Source organism: Streptopelia decaocto (assembly GCF_964273445.1).
Source record: "Streptopelia decaocto genome assembly, chromosome: 8".
Taxonomy (NCBI): Eukaryota; Metazoa; Chordata; class Aves; order Columbiformes; family Columbidae; genus Streptopelia; species Streptopelia decaocto.
Window position 1 is genome coordinate 12326675 of NC_138662.1, and position 17419 is coordinate 12344093.

The 17419-nt window shown below is 44.0% G+C and overlaps 1 protein-coding gene across 10 annotated transcripts in view; it reads left to right on the forward strand.

Annotated features, from left to right (window-relative positions):
• FOXP1 (forkhead box P1) overlaps positions 1 to 17419 on the forward strand; it is a 383067-nt gene that overhangs the window by 178566 nt on the left and 187082 nt on the right. The window contains exon 1 of one of the 10 annotated variants that reach the window (XM_082060437.1): positions 5723 to 6055. The exons of the other annotated variants lie outside the window; for them this stretch is intronic. The gene's annotated coding sequence lies outside the window, so the exon portion shown is untranslated. Of the gene's footprint in view, positions 1 to 5722; positions 6056 to 17419 lie in introns of those variants that run through there. 10 annotated transcript variants of the gene reach the window in all.

A 17419-nucleotide genomic window follows, 5' to 3' on the forward strand; every position in this document is an offset into this window, starting at 1 on the left:
CCACCTGAAGGATTTACTGCCAGTACAACCAAAGCCACATTTAACCTTTGGTATGTCATCCTAACGCACAACGTTTTAGGAGTGTTAATTATTATTGCAGGTACCCTAAGCAGCAAATGTGTACTGTCAGCAGTTGTGGAAACAAATCAAAAGGCTGTCCTTTCTGCAACCAGTGCAAAAGGAAATGTGTTTTCTGCTTAATTTCTACTTAAGAGGGAAATTATTTTGAAGGACTCATTTTTTTCTGTTGTTACATTTTATTTCCCTTCATCCTCCTTTCCCAGAATCTTTTGTTTATCTAAAGCCATTAAAATAATGGTAGCTGGGAAGGAAAGAGTAAGGCCAAGAATAGGTTCCGAGTGCATATTCTGAGCTGCACTCCGCAAACCCTCCTGTTCTCTTCAACACTGACTTTGTTACCCATGAATCAGACCTTTTGTAGATGGAGGGACCTCTCTGAAATGTCCAAGGTTGATAAATATAGATGTGTGCCTCTGTACGTAGCTATCAAAACTGTGACTTTCGTGATTATCATTAACATTTGGTCTTCTGTTATTATTTCACGCTACTTCTCTCTAGCAATTCCTTCTAAAAGGCTTCTGTTGGGAACCATTAATGTCGGTGGGCTCAGCCGCTGCGTCCGCACGGTGCAGAGGAGTGGGAAGAGGGTTTGACTTTGCAGAAACACAGGGTTACCTCGAACCACAGAAATCGGGCTGTAAAAATGATTAATATCTCTCTTCTGTCATCCGTAGATCTGACAGTTTTTGTATAACTTATGAATTAAACATCTGGGAGGTATATATGTATTTTTTTTCCCTTTAACAGTCACCAAAACTGAGGCAGATAAGCCGCTGAATAATTTTCAGTCATCCAGTACTGGTGCAGCAAGTTCTGGGAGCAGATCCCTGGAATGTCTCTCTTAACAGAAATGGCAGAATTGCCATTAGCGTTAGTGAGATCAAGGTGGCACCCGGTGCTGCGCCTTAACCATGAGACTTTAACCTTCAACTCCATGCAGAACAGACAGGACCTTTACTGCAGAGGTCTCATTGGAAAGATCCTGACAAAGTAAACAGCATGACACTTAATTTATCTACCCCAGAAACATGAAGGGCTCAGTCGACCTGATGGGATCTGTGGTTCCAGGGAGTCTAGGTATTTAAAACCTGATGCTCAGTCTGCTAAGCCATCCCCTGCAGCTTTCCTTAGTGTGTAAGATATGAAAAAATCTCCTATCCCGCAAAACAGATATTAAATTGGATACTCTTTCACCCTGCCACGATAAGAAACGTGGCAGAGAGAGGCAGGAAAATGGAATGCTGCTTAGGAAGAAAATATATTTGAATCTAACATAAAAATTGGTGAGATAGGAGGATTTTCAGTGCTAGTAGCAATACCCTCCCTGATGAGTTGCTGAAAATTCAACTCTCCCTGTAGTTTTTGCACGGGATTGTGAATAAAAATGGTTGTGATTGATGAAGCGTTTGGTGTCTCACCGTAAGTTGGTCAAGAGGGACTTCTAAATCACCCAAATGAAATATTGCATTATCATGAACAGTAATATGTAACTGTTAAGTATGCCATTGCTTATCATAAGCTCAAGCTCCTTCGGAGCTCTGCCCGGCGAGAAATCTCTGTGAGCGCTGGAGCAGAGCGGCCTCCGCCGGGCCCGGCAGCACCGCGGGCTGGGCCTGGCCTGGCCCGGCCCGGCCGGGACGAGGGTTTGGGAAGGACGGTTCTGCTGCGGCCCCGCAGGGAGCGGGCAGCTCAGATGAGGCAACAGGGGCAGGGGTGTCTTTGGGTTTTGTTTTTGGAGAGGCTGGAAGGAGGTGAAGGCGATATGCCTTCGTTTGCTGAAGGGCATGGGCCCATTAGGCAGATGTGGAAAGCCTCAGTGATAAATTACTCTCTCCTGTATGGGGCTTGTTAAATAGTTTTATTGCATATTGGGGTTTTTTGGCATAAAGTTTTTTACCAGTGCTGTGCATAGGATAGTTAATGTTTCATGGGAAACCAGCAAAATAGTATTAAAACAAAAAAAAAAAAAGGTAATAATTTCTACTTTATTTACTCACGCAAAGATGCTGATGATGTTCCCATTTAAAAAAAGACATCTAGAGTAGAATGGCCCACACCTCCTGTTGAAATCCCTGTTGTTCCCAATATGACTAAATGCCAACCCAGTTGGACTGAAGTTATCTGTGTCCAGAACTTTCCGCTAAGACCTTGCAGCTGTTTCTCAGAAAAGTACTAGAGAAATAGATGCTGCCTGGCTGTGTGAGAACACACACCACCAGCTAGCCAAGCAGCCTAAGGATTTTCCATGTTTTGGGGCTAAAATGTTGGAAATGGGGAGGGAGGTCACACTGGAGTTGGGCACTTTGCTTTGGAAGTACATGCACAACTTGATCTCAGGTTGGCCAAGCTATGGGTCTCCAAAAATGTCCCAAACTGGACTAAACTCTCTAGTTCCTCTGTAATGGACAAAAAAATGTATGCAACCCCCGCCATGAGGTAGGTGACGCGCTCAGGCAGTCATGGTTCATTTCTCTCCAGCTTCCTTGTCCCTGTCTGCTCGTTTTCCTGCTTCCTCAGCTGGTGATGTCTCCTCTCTATTCAAATCAGTGTCTTCCTCTATTCCTGCCATTGCTGGGGCTCAGAAAGGAGGAGGAGGAGGAAAGCAGTGGGTGAGGAATGGTGCCACCCACCTACCTCCTGCTGAAGTCTTTTACCTGCTTGTTTTCATGTCTGTGCTCCAACGCACTCGGTGGCTTCTCAAAGAATCGGTGATCAGCCGTGTTCCTGTCTCTGTTTTCAGGAGTATCTGAGAAGTTTTGGGTTAAGGTTTTTGCCAGGATTTGACCTGTGGGAGAATGCTCAGCAAGGAGGAGTTCAGTGCAAATTGTTAAGATTTGTCGAATTTACTAGTAAGTGAAAACAAGGTAATTAAGATGGGACATGGTACACTGGGTGGTGTTAGTGGTCAGCATCTATAGGATTTGACTGTGTGAGCACATGTGCGCAGTGCTGGAAGGCTCTCTACAAGTATGCATGTGTCAAATTTTAAAATACTAGTATTTTAATCAGTGTAGAGTTAGAGGAAAACCCTCCGTGTGTGTCAGAGGCTTGGATCCTGTTGGAGTGAGGTAACATTCCACGGGGGGTGGAGGAACATGGAGAAGCTCATCTCTTGCATTCTCGTGGGATATGTGCCTTGCTGCTCGCTCCTGAGTGAGCCTGAAGTCCTTTGATTTGGCTCCACGACGCCTCCAAGGTGTGGAAGAAAAGGCCTCCTGCTGGATTCATTGCATGGTCAGCTCAGAAGGCTGATCTTCAATGGTAGGGGAGAGGGAATTTTGTGGACAGTAGCAAAAGCTGCTGTGGAAACCTGCAGCTGCACGTGTTGGCTTTGCAGTGGGTGTTTTTGTGGTGACGCAGCAAGGCTCAGCAGCGCGGTGGCCTCTGTGTGGCCAAGGAGCCTCCATTTGACAGCGTGCAGTATTTACAGCACCTCGACCCCCCCCCGCCGATAGTCATCTTAACTCATGCACCTAAACCGAAACAGTCATTAAACTTTTATCTGAATAGGAAAGCTGCACGTTTTCTTGACAGGATAGATTCTGTGGCTACTAATTTATTACTGCAATTTAAGAAACAGACGTCTGTCTGACATGTGCCATGTAGTTCAGTAGGTCACTAGTGACATCATACTTAAAATCGTTATCTTTGCAAACTGTGCATTTTGGGTAAAAGCTTTTATTTATAGTCAGTCATTAAAATTGAGACCTGATATTTACTTTTCCTCTGATTAGGTTAAAGAATGGATATGAACAAAAAGTACCCTCCTGTTACCACCAAGCAGTCTACAAACTGTGCAATTCAGATGCAGCCTTTTAAAAGGAATTATGTTAAACCATTATGGGCTTAAAGGGTATGTTTTAGTTAATAGATTTGTTTTTTCACTGCTAAGACTGGGTTCAACACTGATTCATGTCACAAGGGGTATATTTTATTTCTTCCTGGTCCCTTATAGGTTCTTATCCTCATCACGAAGCAGGTAAAGCCTGTGATCTGTGCTGGAAGTGTCAGGTTTGCAGACAAGAGCTGTGTCACCAAGGTTGTGACAATTTTGGAGGGGTTGGTGGGTTGCTTCTATTGGTAACTCACCTAGGTGTTCCTGCTCCAGCAGGGGGATTGGACTAGATGATCTTTTGAGGTCCCTTCCAATCCCAAACATACTGTGATACTGTGTCTGAGGTTACAGGAGCAGGAGGACCGAGGCGGTCCATATTCATTTTGCTGGGCCAGATTCCGAATCATTCTGTTGATGGTGTTTCACCCAAGGCAGGGGCTGTTAACGAAGTCAGGTGCCTCTCCATAGAGCAAGAGCTGCCATAAGCCACATAGAAGGTCCCCCAAGGATGCACTAAGCTGCATAGGATGTTATCACCAAATCACCTATGATCTGCTGAGCCATAAAACCTTCTGGCCATGTCTTACAGGGCAACACAGACCTAAAGAGCCAGGGACAACAGCCCTCTTTGAGGATCAAGTTCTTAGGATGTCCATGAACTCTTCTCTCCCATTCTCCCATCCCCACCTCCTGCCGTCTTATCTCTCATGTCAAATGTCCCTACCTCAGCCACACTGAATATAGTACTCTGTGAGTGCCTAAAAACAGTGAACATGAGTGCTGATAACTTTTCCACACCCGGTTTCTCAGTGGAAGTACCAAAGTGGCACGAGGTTGCCCCCAGCCCAGGGGCTTCTGGCTGGACTGCAGAATACTGCTCCTCCTCAGGAAGGTTCTTGAGGGGACAGCATTGAGTGGCTGTTCAATAACTGTAATGAAAATTATTTTTGACCGAAAATTATATATGACCAGTTGGCTGAACTGCACACTATACTTTCTTAATATTAGATAGGGCTGGGTTGTTGTTTTCCCCGAGATCTTACTGCTAAGATCACTGGCCCATTTCAATTTTTATTGAAACAAATAAACCCAATAAAAACACTTATGCTGAGAGCTGAAGCGCCACAATAAAAAAAAAAATAAATTACTCTGTACTGAATTTATTGATTTATTTATTTACTCCAACTGGAAAATTGAGTATTGTGTTAATGTATTTTATAAGAATCACAGTGCTCGATGAAATGGCTAATTTATTTTAGCGTATACATAAATAGCTAGCAATTTTCAGTGAGACAGGCTAATGAAAATGATGCTATGAAATTGTCTATACTATGAGGAGTGATGGAGTCAAGTTATTATTGGCTGAGTGCTACGACGTAGTGAACTGGCCATCATGTCTTTGAACTTTTGAACTGCTACTTGGTCGTGTGATTTATTGATTTTGGTATCAGTGTGTTAACTTTTTTTTTGATGGAGGGGCTGCACACGCGGCACAGATGAGTAACGCGCTGTGTAATTTTATATACGTTTAAGTTAAACAAGATGGTTGAAAAATTTAAAGTGTGTTAAGAGAGCAGGCTTACGCCATGCAGAAAGGCAGAGAGAGATGCTTGTAGGTACCATTAGATGTCAACACTGATGTTCTGATTGCTGCGGATTAGCCGAGTACGAGCAAATTTGGCAGGGTAAGTGTGCATCATATTTGTCAGAGAAACGTTGCCTTTGTTCTAAATTCAGCGCGTGATCTCACAGCAACTTTGTTCGCCTATCTACCTTAAGCCTCTCCTCGCGGCGTATCTTATCACCCGGTGCCTGGTACAGGCAGAGAGCATCAGCAATCTCTTTTGTCAGCCCTTTCCAGAGGAGCGCTCCATTTTGCCGGCCGTTGCACGGCACGGGATGCTCAGTGGTGGTGCGAACAGTCCGACAGCTCGGGTTGGGCTGTAGCACCAGGCAGCTGCCCCGACCCGCCGTCACCAAGACGCGCAAACTTGTTTCATGTTATAGCCGTAATTCCCCGGCAGGCTGGCTGCTAGCGCCGAGCCTCGGCACGCGGCGCTCGCCAGCAGCTGCCTCGTCGCTCCGTGCGAGATGCTACACTTGTTGTTCTTGGTAATTTGCTTAGGACGTGGAATCGAGGTATTAAAATCATATTGTTTGACTTAAAAGTGTTTTTTCCTCCTGCAGAACTTTTCTCTCAACTGTGCTGGTAGGGGAACCTTTGCATGGCGACTGCTCTGAGCTCTGTTTCTGATTAAACCGAATAATTTGACACCTGCATTTTACAATTTGCTTAAAGTGCTTTATCCTGTAAAACTAGCGATTTCAAAGCTTTAAAGCCGGGAGACTTGCAGGGGTTTGCACAACTTAGCTCATCCCACCAGTTTGCTGCGATTGTGTAAAACGCGACTGGACTTTTCTAATCTACTTGCTCCCTGCTTTCTAAATCGCAATTTTAATGCCTGTCTTCCCCATCCCCACTCACCCCCTCGTTCTGCTGTGGGTCTCGGAAATGCATCTGGGCATTATTGTATTTTTTTTTTCCCAGTGATTAAACTGACATGTCTTTATTTGGATGTTAGATGCACTCCCCCTCCCTCTGTGACCCAAAACATTTTCAGCAGCCTTGCATTGAGAAATTGGGAAGCTGGTACCACTTGTGTCTCCCCCCTCGCCCCCCGTTCTTTTTTATTATTTTTTAAATTTTATTTTATTTTTAATAAGCTGGCCTGTTTAACTCGGGAAACAAAACTAGTGGGAAAAGACTAAAAACAGGACTGACACCAACACTATTAGTTGAAAAAAAAAAATTTCCATTTCATTGCAACTATGTTATTGTTTACTTTGCCATACACATCCTAATATGGTTACCTCCCTGTCAAAGCGGCCGAGCCGGGCTGAGGGGCCCCCTCGGGGAGACGCTTCCAACTGCTGCTCAGACAATAAGAAACAAACGGCGCAACTCCACAAAAGGGCTGCCCGGAAAATAAGTGTCAAATAAATCCAGCCGAACTCTTCCTTCCCGGCACCCGGCCCCCCCCGTATGTAACCTGCGCGCTGCCCGGCGGGGCTGGGGGGCGGCGGGGCGCGATCGTCTCCGTGGCTCTGCCCGCGGATCATCCCGCGAGTGGGAAGGGGAAGGGCTGTGGGGGTTGGAGGGTGTTGCGGCGCGGAGGGGCCCCCGCGGCGGGACGGCTCCGCGGCCGCGCAGCGCCAGGTGCCCCCCGGGCCGCCCCGCTGCGCGGCGGCGGCGGCTCCCGCGGCGGTGCCGGTTTGTTATCTGCAGCGCCAGAACAAAGGTAGGTTGTTCAACTCCGCGCTCCGGGGGAGGGACGAGTTATTTTTGGAGGGTTGTCTTCCCAGTGCATGACTGGTTGACCTAAAAGGAGAAGGGGAGAAAAAAAAAAACCCATAAAAAAAAAATGAAGCCACCGAAGCCCTCGGTGGAGTCGCGGAATGAGCGGGCGCGCAGGGGAGCAGCTTTATGGAGCGTAGTTTTATTTTTATGCAACTTAAAGAAGCCGGATCCCCCTCCCCCGCTTCCCTCCTCCCCCCCGTAAAATGCCCAGCTATTCCGAGAAAATTGGCGTTGCTAAAATACTTTAATCTGTGTACTCTATTTTATTCTTTTAAATATTGATTTTTTTCTTATTTGTGATTTTCTGTGCGCATATTCCTCTTAGCAGCTATGAATTTCTATGACTTCTAAATAAGGTTTTCTAGGGATGAAAAAGGTGAAGGGTATTTTTACACGAGGATTTCAACTTTTTGGTTGACATAATCTGAAGGTACCGCAGCCTTTTCTGCGACTGTCCAAGTGCTTTCATGCTCTGTGAGGAGTTATCACGTTTCTTAAACCATCCCTTTATGTCTTTTTTTTTTTTTTTTTTTTTTCCTTTTGAGGCTTATACGTTATTCAGCTTCAGTGGATGCCTCTTTTTTTTTTTCTTGTGAACTGGAACGCTCTTAGGTTTTGCTGTGCTTTTCGGTTTGTTTTGAAAACATAGGAAAATATTAATACAGAGCAGTAAGATAGAAACACTGATGTGTCTTCGGTTCAGGGGAGTCGGCAAACCTGTCCACTTCTGTGTCAGGAAGTACAGAGAGCAAATCCATAATTCAGTGCAAGAGCAAATGAATTCATGGTGATAGATACGGTGGGTATTATGTAACTTAATAAGAAATACATTTTTGATTGTAGGAGCGGACATTGTGCTTGTAGATATAAATATCACATCTAGGTAAGTCTGTGGAAGGGCACTTTTCTTCTAGCATGTATTACACAGTGCTGTCTTCAATCCTGAATTCTTATAGGGACTGGAAGGGAAGCAGCATTTTCCTAAATTGAGTATCACTAAAAAAATATCTTTTAAATACCTGTTGTGTACTGGTTGCTCAACTGGCTCTCTGTGTTCCTGACTCTGTTGCCTGCCTTCCCCGCTTATTATGGGATCTCTAGATTATTATTTTTAGGAAGTCTTAGCTCCAGAGCAAACCTGGATAGCTAAGCTTTTCTTTCCTTCCTTTTTTTTTTTTTTTTAAAATATATATATATATACACACACTTTATTAAAATATTATTTCTTTTATTTTCCTGGAGATTTCTTTTTCCCTGCCTTTTTATTTATTTTTCTGTTGATCTGTGCAGCCTGACCTGTGATAATTAGAAGCTCTTTTTAAAATGTAAGACCAAGTCAGATGACATAAATAAACTTTCGTGCCCCCCAAAACTTTTATGCTATAATACTGGGATTTATTTTTCTTAAAAACATTTGTTGCAACTCAGTAGTGATAAACACAAATAGATGTGTTTTGTAAAATCTAAGTGTATCTTTTTAAACACATTTCTAGTTTTTCTTTTCGGGCCATGTAGGGGATGATAGGAATTAGTAGCCTTTAATTAGACGTGGAGATATTCACATTTTACAGGGATTTATGTTAGAACATGGAATGGCGGGTGGCTTGTTTCCTCATTATGAATACTCCCTGCACATAATGAGGTTCATCATTAGTTGATGGAGTGAATTTGCCCTAGCTCTACCTTGAAAGGCACATAATTTACATACTACTTCAGAGCTTAGGCTTTAATGGATTCCTCGATGAATAAAATGAAAAGCTACTTTCTTTAAATTTTTGAACAGTGTTTTGATAATACGGATTTAATAAGACATTCAATTTCCTTGTTAAGTATATTTGAAAGTGCATTCCCAATTTTAGCACAAAATATACTTGCCCATATCGCTTCCTATCATATTGGGTAACACATCACCAAACACATCAGCGTAAACATTTTGGGGGACGGAGAGGGATTATTTTACTCAGTGTGTGCAAGGTGGCTCTGGGCTCCTCTGGCCTGGTACCCTCACGGTTCCTGCCAGCCCCGTGTGCTGGAACTCACCTGTACCGTAATGATACCACGGAGCAGGTTTGCTCCCCTGGTACAGCTCACTCTGCCCGAGGAGCGTTTTAACTTGTATATTTACTGTATGTACTTGCAGTGCTGGATCTATGGAAATGTGTTGCTGGCTGACAGTGACATACCCATCGGTCCCACCTCTCTATTTATTTTAATGAGACAAGAACAGCAAAAACTTCTCCAGTACAGTTCTACCTCTGAAGCTGCTGCGTAGATACGATTAGAGTAAATTGAATTGTAGGCTGCCTGATGTGTTATCATGTCATCAGCTTACTCCAGCCCTGGTCTGCAGGCTGGAGTTAGCAAGATCTTCTCCTTCTTCCTCCCTTCTGGCCCTCTCTGTGCGCGGGTGACGTCCCGGGCACGGCCAGCGCCTCCCTGACACTTGCCAGTGCGGCTGAGGAGCCGGAGAGGCAAAAACTACGAAGCGAAGGCTTGTTTTGATAGAATGTTTTACTACCTGAATACGACGAGCATGTATTAACATTAATAGAATAGTCTGTGTCATTCTTTTTTTAGGCAATTTACCTCTGCTGCAGACCTGTCTACTTCAAAATCTTTCTCTGTTCTAAAACATATATTTGTTTAGGGAGTTTTCATTGAAGTGTACATGACAATTACAGCTGTTCATTAACAAAATTGGGTATTTGTTTTAAACTTTAACCAATCACTTTGATATGCTAATTATGGTGTAATTTAATTTGAGCCCTGTAATGATGATGCCGTTATTATGGACATAAATGATGCAGTTAAGCTGAGAGTAATCTCATTTGCATACTGTACATGCCAGTAAATTAAGCCCTTTCTTCGACTGCTTCAGCTTTAATTTTCCACTTCTTTTCACACAGCGCCTTTTCAGCCAGTCTCTTATAAGCCCACTTTGTAATAGTGCTGATGACTGTTTGATGTGGAGAGTTGCTGCACCACAATAATGCAAGACACAAGATGTAACATTTAAAGGATTCATTATCTTACTGAGTGTTGCTTTCAGAAGCTGGGATTAAGAAGGGTGAAAGTGTCCTCTCCATGGAATGGTACAGGTCTTCCCAGAAACAAATGCAAACTTTATTTTTCCCCCTTTTTCTTGGTGTACCCTAACACTGGAAGGGGTTCAGTAAGGCCGTACGGTGTTTTTCAGGACTAAGCCAGAACGCTGTCAGAGCCCTACAGTACAACACGGAGGGGTTGACCTTCTCTGTAGGATATTTTGTGATGCTCCACTGTTGCAGAAAAATTAGCGGATACAATATACAATATTGTAGAGATGGGAGATACCAGATTATTTTTCAGATTGGGTATATGGGCTCCAAATCTACCTACATGATATACAGTGATGCAGAATTAAGGTCTGCGTTCTTGTTTTTTTCATTCTGTTTAATCCCTGATTTCTCCTTTTGTATCCGCTGCATGAGCCAAACTTAAAATCAGATTAATTTGAATTTAAATTTAAAAAACCAGCATTCATGCCTTGTTAAGCCTGCCAATACTAGTGAAAGCCTGGGTTTCAAAAGTATAAATTCACCAACACCAAGCAAAAATGAACTGCGTAAGTGCTGACTTAAACGGTTAATCTTTTCCAATTTACCATGTTGTCATTGAGCTGAAGTATTCTCATAACACTGTGGCATACAAAGAAATCATGTGAAATAAACAGGGCTCTTTTTATAGCTGCTTACTATTATGGTTAGATATTTTCATAGTTTAATACCTCTGGAAGTAAAGCTCGTCTCAAGTTTTTAACAGCAGTTGGCCTCTGAGAAAGCCATTGTTGTGTGGGTAACCAAGTTAACTAAAGATCATTATTAAAACCTTGCAATCCTTTCCTTACGCAGGGTCCCATGACCAAAAATAGCTCGTGCAGTTGCCCACAAACATGCAAGTTAATAACTTCCTGGGTGAATAGTGTAAAAACTGCCGATTGCCAAAGCACGCCCGTCAGCCCTGCCTCCACCCCTTCACGGTACGCAGCAAACAAATGGGAGGGTCCGCTGTTTACCAACTGTCCGGCATTTAACGAGACATCAGTTTTTATGGTTCTCGCCTACACTTGGTCTCAGTTCTGCATTTCTCAGATGCTGTTTTGTTTTCCAGCAGCCGTTCCGCGGTAGCCTGGCCGTGCACACGTGCTGGCTGTGGCCGTGCTGCAGGGAAGCGCTGCCCGGTGGCGATCTAGCTGCCCCGCTGAATTTGTACCCCCGTTTCTGGGTCAAAAACACGTTACTCATTCCCATACTGCTCTGGCCACCAACTATGCTGGCCTGAAGGATTTCACTTCTATGCCTGGCCAGTGCGAGGAAGAGCATCTGTGGAGACAGGTACAAGCACAGAGCACGGCATGGCTCTTGGCTTTCATAGAGTCTTGCTCTTTACCCACACACAAGAACTGAGATGGTGACGTACGCCAACCAGTTCTTCAGGGTGGACTACATCAGAGTGTGATGTCAAATCTTGGGGTCCACCTCTGAAGCAAATTGTGCCTGGAAAAGGAAAGGCTTCCCCGGTTCCTTCTCTGAGTCTGTCGGCCTAGACATGGGGTTGATACGTGGTTGCACATGGGAGACAAAACCCAGCAGCCGTTCCCGTGCCTTTTGTGCCCATAGCCTGGAGCTGCTCAGGTTGCTGATGAAAGCAGGTATGAGCTGACTCCACCCAAGGGCACAGGGAGAGAAAGGGTTTCTCACAACAGAGCAATGCAGACCAAGCTCTCCCCAGGAGCTCCACAAGGTCAGAAATACTCTAGTATAATGCTGGAAAATTTCAACCTTTAAAGAGAATTCTTTACTTCATCTATTTTAGCAGTACTCCTATGGTTCATCCCTTTCTCTTTCTTCTAAAGACAATGTGTGTGTTGTGTTTTAGGATGTCGTAGGCCACAAAGAAGGTGCTTTTGCAGGAATGAGTATGCTGAGCATCTCTCTGGGGTCATGGAGGGATTTCTGTCCCAGGCAGGCAGATGACAGTAGGATGGACTGAGAGGTGGGGAGCATAATTTATTTTGATGCTTTTTAGTGTTTCATGGATGTAATGGTGATACAGTGTGCTGTGCAGAAACTTTAGTGTTGATCTTGGGAGATAAAAGTATTTCTTCCAAAGCAGTTTCAATACCTTGCCCTCAAAGATGCTGTGTTGTAAGAGTTGTCTTCACAAAGGAGGTTTCAGGCATGCTTTTTCGTATCCTCCTAGTCCTAATGAAACACATATCCTTCCTCCCCTCACAGGAACTTTTGAGTTTATTCTGGATAAAGAAACTCATTTATGGAGAAGATTTTCCCTGTATCATTCCCTCTTCTTTAATCTGATCCTGTATTGCAATTTTCAGGAAGTTTCTCCTTCCACACTTGCCAACATACAAACCTTTTCAACCCAATCAGATAGGAAATTAAAAGCTATACCAGTTCAGGTGATGTACTGCGCAGCCATGTTTGAGCATATCTTGGGTTTAGAGAAGCTTTTCACCTTGGGTAATTATAGCTCTCTGCAGAAACTTATTTCGGGGAGTTTTGAGCTTCATGGGAGATGTATTTCTCCTTTTAGAGCTTTGTTTACAAACAGCTTTGTTCTTTCTCTTTTCCAGCAAAACAAGTGTTTCTTCATAGAAATACTTGTGGTTGAGAGCAAAGCCACGGAACCTCTTTCTAGAATTATAACTACAACAGATTAAAGAGTAATTTATCATACGCTAATATACTTACCCCATCAAAGTCATGGGTGTCAAGACATAGAAACAAAAATAGACCTCTGATCTCTATCTCTGTAATGCTTTTCAGCACAGAGTCTCTTATTGGTATCCAGAGAAAAAAACTCTAGGAATTTGTACTTGTATTTACCAATAGCTGAGAACAGTTGTCTGTCATTGAAATTACCTATGTGCCAATTTGTTGCCCTTCCAAGTCTGACTAAACCAAATTGACTGAAAGTTTTGGAATGTGAAGATTCCCTGTTCCCGTGCTTGTCAGTTTGTTCCTGTTTGTAAACACATCTCTTCATGTCTGTAGATGGTGGACGGGTATCTGTGATAAGAAGCCCTGGGAAGCACCCACAGACGCTTTGCTTTTCCAGCACCAGAGACCCTGCTGGCAGTTCCCAGTGGCAGGCGGCTGCCTCGAGCATCCTGCAGAGGGGATGTTTTGGAGGTCTGGGTGAGTCTGCCTGTTGCCACTGGTCCTGAGCATACACAAGATAAAATAGCGCAAGTCAAACAGCTGTTAGGGTTTCGTTAATCTATAAGTCTTTAGTTTTTTTGGCTGCACATATCCTCTTCCAGCAGCATTTTTTCCTGTGACTGGAGAATATGAATGTCTGTCTAAACTGGCTGAGCGGACAAAGCAATGTGATGAAATAGCATTGCACAAACATGCTTCGAGCAGACGAGTGAAGTCTATCAAGCAAAGCCATCAGTAAAAGGACTGGGGATAAATTGCATTGTCAGCCCCTTCCCTTGCTCCTGTTGTCCCTGTGCCACCTGGGGACTACATGAAGCAGCAGTGTTGGTGTGCACGTGTCCTGGGCTCTTCCCTGTGACCTCTGCCTGCTTCAGGTGCAAGTCTTCTGCCCTGGTTGTGTAGAATTTGGCTTCATATTGGCTTCTTCTCCAAATAAAACACCCTGAGGATGGCCTTTCAAAAGACCGTGTTATTGTTCCAAAGAGCAGGGATACAGCATGCAAAGGCCAGCCATGAGCAAGGAGGGTTTCTTGATGTAACTCCTACAAAGTGAATGCTTGGTGGCCAAGGCCAGAGCTCTCAGAGATGGGACAACCAGCCTTGTCCTCCTCGCACAGATGCCTGTGCAAGAGGGAGCGACCCGGAGGCGGTCTGCCAGCCTTGGACTCTGGAAGGAACGGGAATGCTGTGTATGAAAAGCGTCCTAGGCTTCATGCTGAAGTAAGGCTCGCAGTGTATCTTCAGCAAAGCTTAGGGACCAGTAGTTCAGCTCTTCCAGCTGTGGGATGTTTCTTGTGTTCATTGGCATCTTATTTGCAAAGACAAGATTGAGTCTGGGTAGATGCGCTACAGGCTGGCTGAAGGAAGCCAGTGTGAAGGAATGAGCAGTCTTTCCCAGCACATGGGGAGCTTTACATTGCTTTTACAATGAAACAAATATAAAAAGGAAGAATGAAATTCTAATAAGCTAAGTTGGTGCCAAATGTATGGGAATCCATGTGTGTGCAGTAAAGGGAAACGCAGCTCCTGTAGTTTTCCCTTGGAAAATGACTCATTCTGTATTTAGAACCCATGTGCAGGATGACCATATAAATGTGGTTAAACAGCATAGGATTCTGATCAAAGGGGCAATTACGGGTAATAAAATAGGAAATATAATTATTGCTACCATTTCAGATCTTATAGCTAGGGAGAATCTTAGCAGCTAGATGGAGAGAAAGCCTTAACATGAAGAGCAGGAGAAAACCCCCAGATTTCAGCTTGTTGGGTTCTATAGAAAAAGAGACTTGAAAAGTAAAGATATATTTCCTAGAATCTCTGAATTCCAAAATAATAATAAGAAGGGTTGTGAACAGCCTAATTGTTTTCTGAGCTGAATCCCAGCAGAAACTGAATTACCACCTTCTGCACAGGAAAATTTACCAAAGTCGGAGCTGTAGCTGGGTTATTTTCACCAAATGTCCAGCACATATGCTGCGCTTGCTTTTATTGTTCACTGTTATGGTGTCATGTCTCGCTAGATTGTGCTTTGCTACACACCTCCACCCCCTAACAAACTGGCCCTATATATGCATGTAGGCAGAATATAGGGAGTTAAACTGTGTGACAGTGAACTTCTGGGTTTTTTTTATATGCTTGACAAATGTTTTTTTAACATGCTATAAATACATTGTATGGTAGAACTGAAGTGTTTGAGGGGTGGCTTTTACTTCCAAAAGAAACGTGTGTATTTTGGCTTTGTATTCCTTTGTATTTCCGCCCCCCCCCCTCCCCCCAAGAAATATTTAATATTTTAACAACACCTATGTTTAGATAATACAGGTTTGGACAGTATTCTGCTCTGTATGTTGTAGAGTTCCTACCGACACGCCTGGACAAACCTCACCACCTAAGCCCCTCAGGCTGGATTCTGGCATTCGGTGTCCTCAGAGGGAGGGATTGTAGCTGTTAATCCTGTAATAGTCGGATTCTTCAAGGTACCATCTTCTGTCCTCCCACGGGTAGATCCTGGGGTTTACCTGACAGTGTGAATGTTTCTCTTCAAAGGCAACGGAAACCCTTCTGCAGGCTCTGCTCATCTTCGCTTCCCCTCGCTGGGTCTTGCCCAGGTGCTTATCTTCTTCCTCGACGTCTTTGCCATAGCTGCTTTCCTCCTTTCCCGTTCCTTGGAGAAGATACTGTATTTGTAAGGGTTTGTCCCTCCTGAGCCTGTTCCCTACAGCCTGCCTCTCCGGAGGAAGGGCAAAGGCAGCTGGATTGATCCCATCATTCTTCAAGATTGTGAGGTTACCCATTCCATTTGCTTGCAGAATCCCAGTGCCTATTTAGAGTCAGACACCTAAACATTCCACTATAATAATTAATAATAATAATAATCATCATCATCATATCATCTTGTGGCTGAGTTTTGCGGAGGAATGAGAACGTCAGTGGGCATTGGCTCTCACCTGCTTTGGTAAGGCATTGTGTTTTCAGTGGGTGTTTATAAGCTCCAGGTACTTGGGCTGCAAATAGCTTCCCCAAACTGTTCCCTTCCCATGGGCAGGTGGGTGGCTCAGAGGCATGGCAAGGGTCATGGGTGCCTTATCCCAGCTCCCCCTTGGCTTTTCCAGTTATCTTCGCTAGGTCAGTTGGAACCAGTTGATGTTTTATTACACACTTGGCTCCATCACACCCATCCACGTGTTAAACTGTGCGATGAATGGCGGATGGCTTTAGCCTCCCTGCTCCCTACAAGCTCTGGTGGCAACAGCTCATCTATTTTACAGAACTGTTTTAAGCCCTAATTAACTCGTGGTTGTGAGGCATTTGGTATCCCTCAAGATACATGGGCCCTGAGAAATGTTGTGAGCTTCTGTTTTCCACCTGCAGGGCAGAGCGCTCCTGCCCAGTGCAGCCCGAGCTCCGGCCGCGTTTCCACGCAGCATCGCACCTGGAGGCTGCGGGCTCGGTAACGCACTCAGGTGAACTCCGCTCGCACCAGAGCCTTTGATAACGTTAGAACTCCTCCTCCAGAAAACTGCAGGGAAAAGCAGTTCGTTTCATTAATATTTGGGGTGGAAATATGCTGTAAATTAATCCTCTTTGGAAAGAGATTAAGAAATGTTCTCTCCTCCTCCCTCCTCATGTAAGAGTAGGTAGTGTTTATTCTTTCTTTATTAACTACAGACGTCAGAGAAAAAGGACTGTTGCCCTTTGATTTTATTTACAAGGCAAAAGTGAAAACTTGTTTGATCATATCATGGCTGTTTAGCTTCAGTGTAAGAGTAGAAGGGAACCTGTTTCCAGGCCCTATCATGTCTAAATATAATTTTTCTTCTATTTAGTTATCTCTGAATTTTAAATGCAACATCCTTGGCCTTACGTATATGTCAGGTTGAGTGAAATTGCTTCATGCTCTGCTTACGGAAATAAGCTATTTAAAATAAAATTGTCTCTGAGAACTAAGGAATTTTTGTGGCTGTCGACTTTCGAGTCCTGATTTTCACAGAAATGATCCATTATGGATCGAAAGCTGTTCTGAAAACTTGCTTTTACTTTTCAGCGAGGCAAGAGGAGGTCTGGGGTTTGATAGACTCTTGTTAACAGTCATGTTCTTGGGCAAGACAGATTATTTTTTTCTTGTTTCTTGCAGACCTCTCCTAATAAGGTAAAACTTGCTAGAAACAGAGGATTACTCACATGAGTTTTACTGCGTGCAGCCAACATGCTCACCTGAGCCATCCATGCTCAAAATTGCCTCCAACGTTCAGTTGGAAAAGCAAAGACCTCCAGCAGCCGTCTGCCCCTGCTGCAGTGATGCCAGTTGTGAAAAAACTCAGGGATCTCTTTGAAAATGTTATTTGTTAACAAGATAAATGAGTAGTTTTTAGCTGCCCACCAACTCCTGCTAGTACATGGCGTCAGTTCTGGGTTTTACTTACT